The sequence below is a fragment of the Felis catus genome, chromosome X, assembly GCF_018350175.1.
Source record: "Felis catus isolate Fca126 chromosome X, F.catus_Fca126_mat1.0, whole genome shotgun sequence".
Lineage (NCBI taxonomy): Eukaryota > Metazoa > Chordata > Mammalia > Carnivora > Felidae > Felis > Felis catus.
Window position 1 is genome coordinate 18,609,562 of NC_058386.1, and position 16,426 is coordinate 18,625,987.

At 40.3% G+C, this 16,426-nt stretch overlaps 1 long non-coding RNA gene across 3 annotated transcripts in view; it reads left to right on the forward strand.

The window, feature by feature from the left end:
- The first annotated feature begins 2,769 nt into the window (after positions 1-2,769).
- Positions 2,770-16,426, forward strand: part of LOC109496461 — a 122,989-nt gene continuing 109,332 nt past the window's right edge. Inside the window, exon 1 of one of the 3 annotated variants that reach the window (XR_006593055.1) lies at positions 2,770-3,216. This is a non-coding gene — a long non-coding RNA (uncharacterized LOC109496461). The remainder of the gene's footprint in view (positions 3,217-16,426) is intronic. The other 2 variants (XR_002152475.2, XR_006593054.1) reach the window with 2 other exon arrangements.

Sequence of the window (16,426 nt, forward strand, 5' to 3'; positions counted from 1 at the left end):
TCCTGAATTTAGAGACCATACATCATTATTCTGTAGCCTTCATAGTGCTAATTACAAAGTAAATGCTTGTTGGGGTATTGGTGTATCAGTGTCGAAGATTTGATGCAATGGGAAATGGGCATGTAGTCAGTTTTTTCCTTAAAAATTTTTTTTTAATTATGAATGCCCAGGTTACTGTCATTGGATTGGCCTTCATTCTAGGAGTATAGAGAAGATAGAAAATAGAGTTGATTTTGTCTTACCCAATTTTGAGTTCAAAAGAATTTAATGATTGCTCAGAAAGAAAACCAACGGGAAACTGATGTATAATTTATTTGGTACCCAGTACCCATAGGAAACATCTGTTGTGATTTTATAAGCCTGTACAAATTCAAAACAAGATAAGTGAAGAAAATGTGTCTATTTAAAAGGCAGCATAGTCTTCTCTAAGCACATTAAGGAGAGAGATGTCTGCAGCTTTATTTGGCAATTGTATATAATCTCACAGGCAACACAGCTATTTTATTCATTTAATTAAAAATGGAAAATGTATTATAATGAAAAAAGTAAGCTGTGGAAAATCATGAACCATACTCCCTGAGTTCCTAACCTCTTTTTTTCATTGTGCGTGGTGAAGTTTTCCTGGCAATTAAGATGTTTAAAACAATGGAACGAAAGTACAGAATTATGGGATGGCTGGTTAATTTCCTCATAAACTTATCCTTTGCAAATTACTCGATAAGCGAAAAACTTAGACTTTGATGTTAATTACCTTTATTAGTGCTGACAAGTACTAGTTTCCACTAATGATCAGGTTTATTCTCTGCTCCATTTGCTGAGCTGAGTTGTGAATTATTAATGGGTATGAGGACTACTTTACTACAGATGGAAATACTTTGTAGACTGTTTTTCAAAAGATATGTCAACAAAATCTTCAGTGTGCAGACCAGCTTCCTATGTACGTCCATAAATATTGTGTTAAAAGAATCAATCTACTAATCATTGGGCCTGTGATCAGTATATTTTAGCTAAACACAGGGTGATTCTACATATGAAGCTGCCTCAGGACTGTTACAGAGTTCCTGCTAGGTCCTGGGTCATTGTGAAACCCTGGGAAAGTTAATTTACACTCTAGATTTCTTTGGCCCACGTGTAAATTAAAAGCATTGAATTAGATCCCCCCTGCCTTGGAAGTTTATTATAATGTGAGGCCAGCTAGGATTAGGCCTTAAGTTAAAAAATTCCCCTTGCTCAGCCCAGGTGGATATGAGATCAACATCCCATCAGTTCTGGTTTGACAGCCTAAAGACCATGCAACAGTACTTAGTTTTAAGTCTCCAAATGGCTCCCCTCAATTCTATGTAGTATCAAAGCAAGGGCCAGGTCAGTTACTAGTTGCTGCTCTCGGACCAGACTTGCCAACCCTCGGATCACTGTGGAAGAGAATCCCATGCCTGAGCAGCAGCCTGTGTCTGGGTAAAGTAATAACCACAACCCTTCTACTTGTGCAGTGCTCTGAGCTCTTTCAGGTAATTCACACATATTTTCTCATTTTATCCACAATATAATGAGGGTGATGATGAAGATGGTCTGGAAGCACATTTTCAAGGAAACTGGGTTGTTTTCAATCTTACGCAAAATGAAGAACTGCATTTTTCCTCAGGGATGAGATTGCATTTGTGTTGTTCTTCCTGAATTTCATTAGCTTCTCACTCCCAACTTGAAAGAAGACTGTGAAAGGCAGTGAAGACACCGAGAATGTGGCAGCAAATGCTAACTTTAAAGGTGAAAAAAAAAAGGGAAGTCTTCCCTTTGAATTTAAAGAAAATAATGGTCTTGGCACTCTAATCATTGGGTTTGATATTGAAACAGCCTGCAGATTGTCAAAACGGGGAAAATTGCATGAACCTGAAACTTGAGGCCAGAAATGCTTAAGAAGATAGATTCAAGGATGTGGCCAGGTTGCTGAGATTGAATGTACAAATTTAGTAGGAGTAACTTAATTTTTTTGTTCCCACTGTTCTTCAATAATGAAACCTCCAAAACACTAAAAGACTCTCAAGCCTTGAGACAGATGGGAAAAGCAGATGCACCTTGAGTTTTCCCTTAGATGGCATTCCCAAATACTCTGGGAGACGGGCAGAGAAGGAGATTTTCCTGGGAGCATTGTAGATTTGTCCAGCTCCAACCCCAGAGTTCTGGCTTGACTGACAATGGCAAGATTAACTTTTAAAAAACTTGGTTTTGTGATTTTCATTATAAATATTATAAAAAGAAAGTGAATATATATATATATATATTTTTTTTTTCTTCCCCCTAAAAAGGTGGTGCTGTGGGTTGTGGATTTGACTTGTTTTTTTTCCTAATCTGTTTCTATCAGGGTGGTTGGAACCTTGGAAAGGCTTCTGGATCTCCTTTGGCTATAATAATAATATGTTATAAGTGAGCTCTAGGCTGAGACTGCCTGGAATATTAAGAAGTATTTTACCCTATTTAAAAGTAGGGGATGGAAACTCAAGGAAAGGAACCATTTTTTATTAATTGACTTGATGTATGTGTGGCAATCCACCTCACAACGAAAACATCGCCAAGCAGCTCAGTTTTTATCCTAAAGCCTCCCTATTTGAGAACCAAATGGGCGAAAGTACACACATTGGGACACTCCCGTGGTTCTCGCAGTGTGGTCATCAGTATGGCACGCAAACTTGTTAGAAATGCAAATTCTCAGCCCTACTCCAGACCTTCGGAGTCAGAAACTTCTGCAGGTGAAGCCCAGCAATCTCTTTAAGAAAGCTGCTAGGTGATTCTGATGCAGCCTAAAGTTTGGGAACTACTGGTGTTTGCTAATAGAGTGGTTCTCAACATTGTCTGAACACTGGAATCACTTGGAGAACTTTAAAAATGAATACTCATGTCTGGTTCCCACTTCTGTGGATTCTAATTTAATTGGCCTGACCTCTGGCCTGATCATTGACGTTGCAAAACCTCTCCAGGGGATTCTAATATGCAAACAAGCATGGGCCCCACCCACCGTGCTAAGTCAATCTACTCTCTTACAAGGGGCAAATTTCAAAAAGGCAAAGCAGGAGATAGTGTTGCCAGAAAACAAAGCAAAATAGGAGTTTGGGTGAAAGGCAGATAGAAGGAGTTATATATACAGAATGCTTTCTTTCTGCTTTATGTAAAGGCATCCGACTCAGTCTCCAGAACCTTTTCAACTGATGTTTAGTTCTCCAGGTAAGACTGTTCTTCTCCATGAGAAATTGTCTTGCTCTTGTGGTTGTCACACTTCAAAGTTTATTGTCAGAAAGTTTTTGGGGTGCCTGGGTGGCTCAGTGGGTTTAGGCGTTCGACTTCGGCTCAGGTCATGATCTCACAGCTGATGAGTTCGAGCCCTGCGTAGGGCTCTGTGCTGACAGCTTGCAGCCTGGAGCCTGCTTCAGATTCTGTGTTTCCCTCTCTCTCTCTCTCCCCCTCCCCCACTTGTTTCCCTCTCTCTCTCTCTCTCTCTCTCTCTCTCGCTCTCTCTCTCTCTCAAAATGAAACATTTAAAAGAAAGTTTCCTATGGGATTCTGATGGATAATATATATATTGTATGTATGTATAAAGAAAGCATACAAATTTTGAAAAAGTTACTTTAAAACTCAAGAATATTGGCCAAAAACCATTTGCATTGCTTTTGTCCTTTGAGACTTAAAATGACAACGTTGTATTTTAATTCTGCATTTAAAAATTTCATTCAGAGGGAGGAGTCAACATGGCAGAGAAGTAGGGGGACCCGAAGTTTCCTTGTCTTTCAAACACAACAGTATTGAGGCCAGAAGGCTTGAATTCCAGGAATCCAGGCTACAGAGTGACAGAAACATCTCCAGGGACTCACAGGGACAACTTGGTGGGCTATAGGTGCGTGATTACGACCTGGGAGAGAGAAAACTGGTGGCGCAGGCACGGAGGGGAGGGGTCCCCTTCTGTAGAGAGACAAAGGAGGAGAAATAGAGGCTGTGGAAGTGTAGGATTGTATTTGGACAAGAGAAAAACCTCCCTGGACCACGGACGGGGGAACAGAAAAAATGGAGAAAGAACCAATTTCTAACATGATCCAGGCTTGTGGGTCTTTCTCTGGACTGAGCTCAGAGGCTAGGTCGGAGAGGGCGGTCCCCTCCCTTGAGGGCTGTGGTAAGAAGGTAGAGAGCTGCTCCAAGGACATAAGACCCTGCAGGCACCCGCAGTTCTTAGCAGTTGGGTGATTTCGAGATCCAATTTTGCTTGAGTACTAGCTTACACTTCCAGGTTCTCAGAGGAGACCCTGCCACGCCCAGCACCAAAGAAAAGAGTAAGAAGGGCACATGACCTCACCGCAATTCTCTGTAAGCTGGATTTCCCCCCCCCCCCCCCCCCCCCCCCCCCCCCCCCCCCCCGCTTTCGATAATGAGTACAGCTCCTGAGGGACTAGGCCTTTTAAAGGAATCTCCTATCCAACTCTGCTCTCTACTTGGGCCCGATCTTTGTTCCTGTAAAACCCACACCTCTAAGCAGCCCAGACTGCAGACAACCTCAGGGCAGCTGCTGGCATTAGCATTTTGTCCTCTTTAGATTCGTCCTTTTGCTTCTTTTTGGCCCCTGAAGGTTTGGTTCACTTTTTTTGCCAGCTCATTCATCCATCCCCTGAATACATGCAGCTAGCAACCTATTTAGGTACCCTCTATCAGAATATAATGCAACTGCTGGGTCATAGGGTACATCTATTTTCAATATCACTGCTAAGAATTTACCCAAGGGATACAGGAGTGCTGATGCATAGGGGCACTTGTACCCCAGTGTTTATAGCAGCACTTTCAACAATAGCCAAATTATGGAAAGAGCCTAAATCAACTGACGAATGGATAAAGAAATTGTGGTTAATATACACAGTGGCATACTACGTGGCAATGAGAAAGAATGAAATCTGGCCTTTTGTAGCAACAAAAGTGAAATAAGTCATACAGAGAAAGACAGATACCGTATGTTTTCACTCTTATGTGGATCCTGAGAAACTTAACAGAAGACCGTGGGGGAGGGGAAGGGGAAAAAAGTTACAAACAGAGAGGAAAGGAGGCAAACCATAAGAGACTCTTAAAAACTGAGAATAAACTGAAGGTTGATAGGGAGTGGGAGGGAGGGGAGGGGGGGTGATGGGCATTGAGGAGAGCACCTGTTGGGATGAGCACTGGGTGTTGTATGGAAACCAATTTGACAATAAATTTCACATTTAAAAAAAAATAAATAATGCAACTAATCCTATAGGTATATATTTTATTTGCCAGCCCTTTTAAGTAGTCTGTACCAGGAGTATTTTCTAGCATATTATCTGTTCTGTTAAACCAAGATCAGGTTGCTATTGAATTCTAAATTAGTCTCTAAGGCGTTAGTTATTCCTACTTCCTTTGCATTACTTGAAAATTGATAAGCAAGTTCTTTGTGTCTTTCTATTACTGAGGTCTTAGCTTTTCTAGTGTTAACATCTTTTGGAAGCTCCTGTTGATATTCTGTGCCTTCGAGATTTTTAGTTAATAAGGAGAGGTTCAGAACTGCCCAATTCCCTACATTCTATCCTGTCCCTGAAGACAGGTCCAGAGGCCTTTAAAATTTTAAAAGAAACATATAGGGGATATATCCTGGTTTTCTCCTGATACATGACAGATAAACCCCAAAATTTGTGGCTTAAATCATTTTATTATATTTTATCTTACATTTCATGGTTCTGGGGCTGACAGATCAGCTGAGAAGTTCTGGTTTGGGGTTTTTTATCCATTTGTAGTAGATGAGGTTGGAGTCAACTCACAGGCTTCTTCACTCACATGTTTTAAGGTTAAAGCTTGTTGTCCAATGGGACCTCAGCTGAGCTATAGTTAGAACACATGACTGGAACGGTGGTCTCTCCACATAGCCGGGCCTTCCTTGCAGTGTGGTGGCTGGATTTCAAGAGAGCGCATCCCTGGGGAAAGAGATGGAAGCTGTATTGCCTTTTTTGTTCTAATCTCAGATATCTCTGCTGCATTTTATTTGTTAGAGTTGGCAAGACTGGCCAAATTCGTGGAGTGGGGAACTAAGATTCCATCTTTTTGAAGAAGGATCAAAGAATTGAGGGACAAATGTTTTAAGCACCACAGTAGACAAATGGAGGAAGGTTTCATGTTTTCAAATGCTAACAAATTTCTTATTGCCATGGCCATTGCTCTTTAATTCCTGGTCCTTTTTGGTTAGAAACACGAATGTGTATTTTTTTTTTGGTTTTATTACCCACTGGATTTTGCACACTAAATCTTCTTCTGAATCTAGCTTTATGTATATTCAAGCCCTGAAAATGCATCTGATCTACAATAAGCCTTACCATGTCTTTCAAGGACTATTCAAACAAACTTTATCTGGTTTCTCTGCTTCCAGTTTTACTTTTCTCCTCCCTGATAGATTTATTTCTTTTTAAATGTTTGTTTATTTATTTTGAGAGAGAAAGAGAGAGAGAGCACAAGTGGGGGAGAAGCAGAGAGAGAGAGAGAGACAGAGAGAGACTCTCAAGGCAGGCTCCCAGTTGTTAGTGTAGATCGCAATGTGGGGCTCAGTCCCACGAACCATGAGATCATGACCGGAGCCGAAATCAAGAGTCGGATGCTTAACTGACTGAGCCACCCAGGTGCCCCTCACTGATAGATTTCTAAGTAGCACATCTGATCTTGTCTCTCTTGTGACTGAAAAATCACTGGTGGCTCTTCATCTCTAGCTCCTCAACGTGGCACAAAAGACCTTCCGTGATCTGCTCCTTACCCTCTTTCATGCCTCATCTCTCATTTTCCATTTTCCCTTTACACTCTAGCACAACCAAGCACCGTGCCTTTTCACACCTCTGTGCTTTTGAATATGATGATTTCCCCTGGCTGGAATGTCTGTCTCTAACTGGCCTGGCAGTCTGAAGCATTCTTAAGGTGCATTCACAAATCTATCCATGTTCCTGTGTCTATAGCACCTGTTTGTTCACTCAGCTTGGTATACCTAAGGATTTTTTTTTCTTTTGAAACACTCTAAGTTCAACGCTGCTCTAATTCTCTACTACTTCTTGGTAGTATGTGATAAATACAAGAACCTCTTTCTTCTGACATTAGAAATAGCACTTGTCAGTTCTGGTTAAGAGCTCAGCAGTCTTTGAGACACCCCAGTCTTCAAAGGACACTGGTCAATTTTCTCAAAAAAAAAAAGTCTCCCTTCCCTTGCCTTTGGTGACAGTATCCACATAGTTCCATTGTTAACTTGGGTTGCTTTACAAAATTTTCTTCACTATCAACCAGAACCAAGACTTTGCTGAAGAGACAAAAGGTAAAACAATTCAGCAACAAAAAACAAACGCAGCATCGTAAAATATAAATAGCATTACAGATGTAATACAGCATATGAAATTTTTAAAGCCTAAAAGGGATAGGGAGAAGAAATTATTAAAATGGCAAGTGTTGATATACCATAACTTCAACTCCCCTAATGTTGGACATACCAATAATTTCCATTTTTCTTTGAAAATAACATGGAAGTAAACATCTTTATGAACAAAGAGTTGTTTTCTCTCATTTTCTGGTATCTCATTGCATAAATTCCAAGAAATAGGACAACTAAATGGAAGAATTACGCATTCCTTTAAGCTTTTGGATGTGTGACCAAATTTCTACTGTTCTTTCCAATAATGCACAAGAGTTTGGCTTCCCTGCACTTTCACCAGCTTTGGCATTATTATTATTTTCTTGAGTTTTGGTAACTTGAAAATTTAAAAAAATCCTGAACTTCAAATTGAATGAAGTTGGGGCTTTTCCTTATTTTTAAGTGGTGGGAATTAGATTGGGCATGGGAAGACCAGAGAGCTATAGATGGACTTCAAAAAGACAAGCGAACATGGTAGGTGAGAGAAATTGAATTTTAAAAGCTTTTAAAAAAAATGACTCTTTTGTATCCAGGTTCGTTATTTCCCTCAAAGATACTTTTGTGTTCTTCATGATTTTTTCAAAGATGGAAGAACTGTTATCAGCTATCTCATTTAGATTTCAAATATACTTTAAATAAGACTTTATAACAGTTAAACCTTCATCTTCACTCAGATTTCTTTTTAAAATATTTCTGTTCAGTTTTATCCCTTGTGTGCTGAATAAGGTGGCTCATATTTATGTTCTCTGATGGATTCTACATAGCTTAATTATGAAAAAGGATGAAATTAAAATTTTCATAAGTTGATGCCAATTAAACTATGTAAATGAATGTTTTCTACAGCTTCTGTTGTTGACTTCATTGCTTTTAATTTTTTTCACTAACTAGCTCCATGTGTAGTTATGGTGAAAGTGCCACACAGTGTTGCTAAAAAAAAAAAATTTGGCTCTCTTCGTTACTACCTTCTGAGGCACCTGGGCAATACTCCCACTCTTAGCCCAGAAATTAAATGAACATGTCCACTGAGCCACTTGCCATATTGTCCCTCTTGTCCAGACTTGCAAACTTTAATTTTCAAGGTCTCTAGGGAAGTGGCTCATTTACTCTGAATCTTAGCAATCTCCACGAGCTATTTTTCCCCCTAAGGTATATTCCTCTGTTATTTAAGTTTAATAAGCTTGATTTGAATTAGAACACATTGTTTGGTCGGAGGTATTCATGTCAGGAGACTGTCTAGGACCGACATGCAGCACCTGCTTTACTGTCTCCTGGGGAGATGGACACTTTTGTTCCTTCTTTTGTTTACTGAACCAGTTTCGTAATGAAAGTACTGTGACATTGGAAGGTTCAGAATTAATAAATCAGGGAAATGATTTTATAAACCATGCATCCCTTTGCTGTACAAAATGTTCACATCCTTATAAAACATCTTTTAAAACTTGGTATAACTCAGCAACCTAGGTTCTTCACTTTTATTTTCTGCCTACCTATCAATTTTATTATTTTTTAATGTTTACTTCTGAGAGAGAGCGTGCATGTGCCCACACGTGAGCCAGGGAAGGGCCGACAGAGGGAGACAGAGGACCCGAAGCAGACTCCACGCTGACAGCACAGAGCCTGATGTGGGGCTCGAACTCATGGAACCTGAGCTGAAGTCAGATGCTTAACCGACTGAGCCACCCAGGCGCATACATTTTAAATTCCTATCTTGGCTAAATATGCTTGTCTTTCTCCCCTCAGTCCCAAACAACCCACCCAGTTCCAAAGGCCAGTAGTGTCCATATAGTGTTAGAGAAAGGGTTTACCCACCCGAAGAGCTATTTATTGTACTTTTGTAAATGAATCGAACTATTCTGGGCCTTGGTTGTCTCATCAGTAAGACAGAAGCTTGCAGCAGATAATCTTTAATGTGGAGCCCTGGTGATAATGCAGTTCACCCCTTACTTTACCAATGACACAACTCATGACAGACTTTCCACAGGCCCAGGACATGCACTCAAAGCTTTTGACTTCACATCCAGTGTTTGAAAGCTCATTTCTAAGATTTCAATCTGACAGAAATTGAGTGACTTGAATCCATTTCATTTCATCATCTTGTATTTGTTTCATCTAAGTGTCATCAGTATTTATGTTCAGTATTACATTTCCAGTACGTACCACACTGTGTGGCTCACAGTAGGCCCTCAACTATTTGTTGCATCCTCTCATTCATTCATTCATTCATTCATTCATTCCTCAGTCAGTACATTTTGTAATGTGGAGAATCATGCCGAAACATGGGAGGGGAGCTATGCGGGAGCTGTTAAAGCTTTCCAGCCAGAAGGGTCTCCGTCTGTGGTGGACACATTAGAGACGGAATGAAGCCAATATGGTTGAGAAGTATCCCATATTGAGAACTATCATGACTTGGTCCAAGTTTGGGAGGTGTTGAGGATAACTCCAACTTGGTGGCTAGAAGTAGCATTTACTGCAAGGGAGAAGAAACAAGGGGCAGATTTCAGAGAAGACCAAGGGCTTCATCTGGAACACGATAGAGTTGGGATGCCTGGCTCTCCAAGTTGAAATACTGAGTTAACATGTGATGTATAAGACTGGTGGTTAGAAAGGACGTTTTGGTTAGAGATGTAGCTTTGGGCATTGTCTAGAAATAGTTTTAAGTAAACTATAAGCAAATGCTTAGGGAGGAGAAGTGGAAACTAGGTCTTGGGAAATCAACAGTGAGAGTCATGGGAGAGAAGGGCCAGGAAAGGAACTGGAAGAGCAGTGACCACTGAATGAGGAGAAGGGGTAACAGTGGAGAATTCTCCAGAGAGGACTAAATGATAATGACTGACAAGCTAGGCTTCTATGTATTAGGTTGAATCACAGGACATTACTATTTTTTTTTACTTAATAAATGGCAAAATGTTGCTAATTTTGTGTGGTTCAGTGGAATCCATAGTTTGCTCATAAAGTAAACATTTCAGGAGAGAATATCTCTTTCATTAAGTGAGGAACATCTGTAACCACAATTGTGCCCCCCCCCATTCTCTTTATCTCTCTGTTTACCTAACTTATCTCAGTAAATTTTTATTTAGTTGGATTTATGCTAAAGCTCGGAAAAGCCATTGAAGGATTTTAAGCAGAGTGAGACAAATCTGATTAGTTTTTTTTTTTCCTTTGGACTGTAAACTCGTGGACCCGTGTCTGTTTTCACCCACAGCTCTTTGCCCAACATGTGGTTCACAGCAGGAGTTCAATACTTTTTATGTGCCAGGGTGGGTTTTTCCTCTACACGCAGCATGAACCCCTGTCTGAAAGTATCTCCTCTAATATTTTTTGAATATTATGGGCATTTAAGTCCCACCACACAAATTATATGGGCTCTTCAGTTTACTTGTCATTGCTATGGTTTTCTAAACTGTGGCTTTTGCCATTTCAGTGTAGAAATGTCCTCAGTTAAGACTAAAGCCTGGTTCAGTTTGATGTCAACACAGACCCTGGTCCAAGAGCTGGAATCCAGGCAATTGTTGGTGGATTCGTGAGTAAGTTCACATTACCTCGTAAGGCTCAAGTTTCTTTACTTTTCCCTTCCATATATATTTTTTAAAATGACTAGATTGAACTGGATGATTTCTTTTAGGTTTTTTAGCTGTACTTGTCTAACTTCTTATGCTTCTATTAATGATATTCAGACAGAATAGGATAGACCTGTTCATCTGTGTTTTGCCTTACAGATGTTGTAAACTATGTACCCACTGGCCAGGACCCAAGGCCAATATTGATGTGTTTTGTTTATGCCCCCTGAATATTTTTTAAGAATTGTTTTTATTTTCTTTTATTTCTTTTTTTTTTCTTGTAATCTCCACACCCAATGTGGAGCTCAAACTGACAAAACCAAAATCAAGAGGCACATGCTCTTCGGACTGAGCCAGCCAGGTGCCCGTATCCCCATTAAATATTTTCAAATGTGAGTCAGTGTTCTCAAATTGAGAGATCTCACATTGAAATTTGGACTTGTCTTTTCTCTAAAAAAAACTTGAGATCTTTGGCTGCATGGGGCTGGCATTCTTGCAGGGCAGCAACTGGCTGGAACTGACTCTCACTATTCTGTGCTGTTTTTCACCCCCTGCACATTGCCCACATCATTTTCACAGTCCTTGTAGCTATTTGAGTTTGATCGACCTGGTGTGACCCAGGCTGGAAAACACCTCAGTGGTGAGACTTCAGGGTGATGTGAACCCTGGACAGGTGTGCAGCCCATTTTCTCATTTCTTGGCTGAGAATTCTGAGTCCTGTACAGTTGGTCAAAGTATTGTCTAAAAATAGATAAGTAATTAAGGGAATAGGACTTTGCTGTGTTTAGTTCCCATTTTCACAAATGCCTCTGAGCAGTGTTTCTCAACCTTGGCCAGTCATTAAAGTCATCTGGGGAGCATTAAAATTTCACCCCAGAGCAATTAGATCAGAATTTCTGGAGGAGAGACCCAGGCATCAGTATTGGGAAAAAATCGGATGTTCTCATGTGCAGTCGGGGCTGAGAAAACACTGCCAGAGAAGCTGTGAACCCAGCAGCAAGTACTGACCTCATCATCCCAGAGAAATCCTCAGAAAGTTTGGGGAATTATTTGTGGCTGGTTTGAAGCCTGTATGTAGTCACTAAAAACCTTGCCTAAGAATAGCCTCTGTCCTTGGAAGCTAGGCTTGCCATTTGCATGGAGTTTACATTCTACGTGGTAGCATCCACGGGGGTACAATTTTAGCCATCACTGTCTCCTTCCCTCGATGCAAATATGAGGGGTAGGTAGAGGGTAGGAAGAGGCCATGAATAGGGTGCTGAAAGGTAAACAAACAAACAAACAAAAGACTTGACAACCAGAATGCTGGATTTCTACCAATCCATATGGCAACCTGGGTTCTGTGGAAAAACATGGTTTCAATGTCTTGGCTTTTAAGATGATTGATGAAAGGGCAAAAGATAAACTGGTGGTAAACCAAAGGCTGAAATTAAGAATTTGCTTCCATCTGAACTGTGTGTTGCTTTTCCAGCCTCCCCACTCGGGCTACTTTGATCTGAAAAGTCTGCAGAATGACTTCCCTGTTGGAGTCTTGTTAAAGAGTTAAAAGAATAGGGAAAAATCCAGAACGAATCATTGTTTCCAAAGTTTCCATAGACGAATTATTTTTCCAAATGACCCATAATGATAGGGTGAGAAGAAGTGCTTTAAACAATAGCTACTCCATGACATTCTCCTTGTCTGCCTTCCCAATAACGTCAGAACAATAGGCTTGGAATCTGAGCCTAATACGGAATTGAAAAATTGCAGACTTAAGGTTTATGATGAGCACAACCCAGCTGGAGTGTTTGCTGAACAATGGCAGGAAGGTTTGGTGAAGCCAATCCGGCCTGCTGTGGTTCTGCCACAAGGGAACGATGAGTTTTAAAGGACACTGCCTAATTTCTCTCTGCAGCTGGGTGTCATTGACTAATGAAAATATATTGGCACACTGCTTACGGGTTATTGTTCCATGTAACTGCACCTCTTAGCTGGGGATTTGTAAGCAGGCCGTGATTGAAAGCAATATGAGTGTGCTCGGTTATTAAAATATTCCAAATACAGCCTGCCCTATTTATTGGAAACAAAGTTTGACAAGATTATGTTGATACGAGGAGCAGATAATGAAACATCGCCGTGCATAGGCACTGCAGTGTCAACTGGGCAGAATTACAGTCCTTAAATATTTATATAGGAAAATGAAATGCAACTATTAATACTTCCAGGAAGTGATACAGTGTGAGAGGAGAAACAGACATGAGGAATAGGATTCTGAGCTACTTTGAACAGGCCAATTTATCATTTTTAGAAAATGGCTGCATGTCTCATTTGCAGGAAATCTTCAAAGAATAGGAAAAGGCATAACCACCACTAAACCTCTAAAAATTAGGCATGTTTCAACAAAAGTGTCCAAAAACTTGATGACTAAATTTATCTATAAGAAAGACTTCAGTTTTATAAATGGTAATGTCTTTTGGACTGGTTTAAGCTCCAGCCTATTTATTTAGTCACTTAGGAATAACAATTAACTTGGGTGACTAATTTTGTTCTACTTTACTTCGGTATTATTTTGGGGAGAAATCTCTAAAAGCAAATTCAGGTAAATGTCCAGACAGGCAATATTCACCTTAAAAGCCTATATAAAATAGGAGGGGTGCCTGGGTAGCGCAGTCGGCTAAGCTTCTGACTCTTGATATCTGCTCAGGTCATGATCTCACAAATTGGTGAGACTGAGTCCTGCGTCGGGCTCTGCACTTAAAGTGCAGAGCCTGCTTGGCCTTCTTTCTCTCCCTTTCTCTCTGCCCCTCCCCTGCTCGCTCTCTCTCTCTCTCTTTCTCTCTCATATAAATATTAAAAAAAAAAAAACACTAGGAAGACCCTAGTCTTAAGGATCAGAAGTTCTGGGTTTGAGTCCAAGGTCTGCCTTGAGTTGAATTGTTGCAAAGTTGCTGTCTCATTACAGGCCTAATTTGCTCATTTCCTGTTGTGTATACTTTGTGTTTTGGGATTTGATGATACATTTTCTTTTCTCTAAGAATTTTAATTTCTTTTTAATGTTATTTATTTTTGAGACAGAGACAGAGCATGAGCAGGGGAGGGGCAGAGAGACAGGGAGACACAGAATGTGAAGCAGGCTCCAGGCTCTGAGCAGTCAGCACAGAGCCTGACGCGGGGCTCAAACTCAAAGAGCTCATGACCTGAGCTGAAGTCGGACACTTAACCGATTGAACCAACCAGGCGCCCCGCTCTAAGAATTTTAGAAACGCACATCAGTTACACATAGTAAGCAAATTTACCTGGTTCCCAAACCTGATTTGCTAGTAACTTGACATCCATTCATACTGGAGGAATTGGCAAGGATGGCAATGAAGAGCCAGGAGTTGCCTGGGTTCTGGGGCCTTTGAATTCTGCCTACCCTCCTTGTTTTTGACTTTTCTCTGTCTCTCCCTTTTGTTCTTTTTTGTTCTTTTTAAAAAATGTTTGTTTATTTTTTAAATGAGCGAGAGAGAGAGAGCGCGCACAAGTGGGGCAGAGGGGCAGAAGGGCAGAGAGAATCCTAAGCAGGCTCCACTCTGAGCATGGAGACTGACATGGGGCTTGATTCCACGACCTTGGGATCACAACCTGAGCCAAAATCAAGAGTAGACGCTCAACTGATGGAGCCACCAGGCACTCCTCTCCCTTTTGTTCTTCACTCGCTCTGGCACTCAGTCCTCATGCTTCTTATGTTCTGTGCCTCTCCTCATTTTCCACCTGCCCTTTATGCACTCTCCTTTCACGCTGCCCATTAGCAACCCTTCTCTGAGGTGGGCAGCCCAGGAGGGATTTTTGCAGGCTTGAGGCCTCCCTCCCTGTTGTCAAGTTGTAGGTTGACCGAGCAAAGTCCAGTGCACTTGGCTTAAAATGCTGCTTTGAAGGCAAAATGAAAACTACTCAAATCAAATTTAGTAAAAGTCTTCAAAAGGCTGTTAAAAGCATGACAGTCAATAAAAAAGGCTCTGAACCGTAGAGTCAGAAGAAACATATTTTTTATAAATCAGTTAATTTGATTAATTGGACATTTGGCAAACTGCCTACTTGCTGAATTAATTTTCAATCCATTGCACGAGAGCAGAAACTAAACTCTTTTTGCTTTCCGTTTCCTCTTTTCCATCCTCCACCAGACTCCTTTTCTCCCTTTCTTTCTTTTTTTAGAAACATCCTCCATCAACATTTAGTTTGTCGATGATGACTTCTTGTATTGAACCGAATGAAGTAATTGGCAGGAAGGCATAAAAGATGAAAAAAGAGCACAGTTTAATTGTAGCAGTTCCCAAACTATGTTCCAAGCATGGTTTTTTTTAAAGCCTTTTCAAGAGTTTGGTTTGAGAGCAACACTGGATTCAAGAGCATTCTGAAGCTGCAAGGGGAGTTATTAAAAACCGTTACTTGCAATTACTTTTCCAAGTGAGTCAGGATTTTCTCAGTGCTGTGTAATACAATGAAAAAAAACTTGGCTGCTGAGACTTATTTGTTGGCACCCATAATCCCCAATTTCAAAAATTTTCAAAAATCTCCTTTTTCTTTTTGATTGATGTCGTAAGTATAGGCTGCACATAATGCTCATCAAAGAATTTTATAATCTTACATGAATAAAAGGCAGTGTTGATCAGTTACACATAGTGAGGTTACATAAGATTTCATTCAGAGGAGAAATCATTCCATTGTCTATATTATCAGTGGTTTGAGCATTTTTCAGACAACTCTGGCCTGGGAAAATTAAGAGGGTTTCACATCCATAACTCAAACAGTGACAAACTCAGTGACCTTGAGAAAATCATTTAAAGATTTGGGGCTCCTGTTTCAATTTATGAAATGAGAGAAAATGGAATTGGTATATATAATATATATTTTTAAAAAGCCAGAACACAAACAAAAATAACCTCTAGGAAGATTAAGAATCCCAGGAGATACTTGAATATTTTAAAAGCTTGGTGGAAATAAATGTCTAGTATGTGACAAATGTGGAGGAATAATGTTTGACTGTCTCAGAGTCCTCTCATGCGGGACACAGCACTCTCCTCATTATTGTAGCTAATGGCCTTGTTTACCATACTGCTAAGAAAAATAGAGGCCAGTATGAGCCAGTGTGGAAAATTCATGTATACCCAAGGTCACCATTACAAAGCATATTCTATTTCCATCCATGAGGACCTTGAAGTTGACTTTCACTAGATACTGAACATACATGGTGAGATTTTCACCTATCCCAGATCTGTAAATACCTTTCATCTGTAGCATGTACTTTTCTCAGTAAAGTTCAGACTTCTCATGGGAGTTCCTGCTTGAGCAGTCTTGAACAGACAATAATAACCTTGTAAGCAGTCAGATACTTGGTCAGCCTGCTTTTCTTGCTCACTCAGCATTCTTGATTCAAATTCCTGCCTTCTACACATCACAAGTTAGTACATATCTAGAACTTACAGAAGCA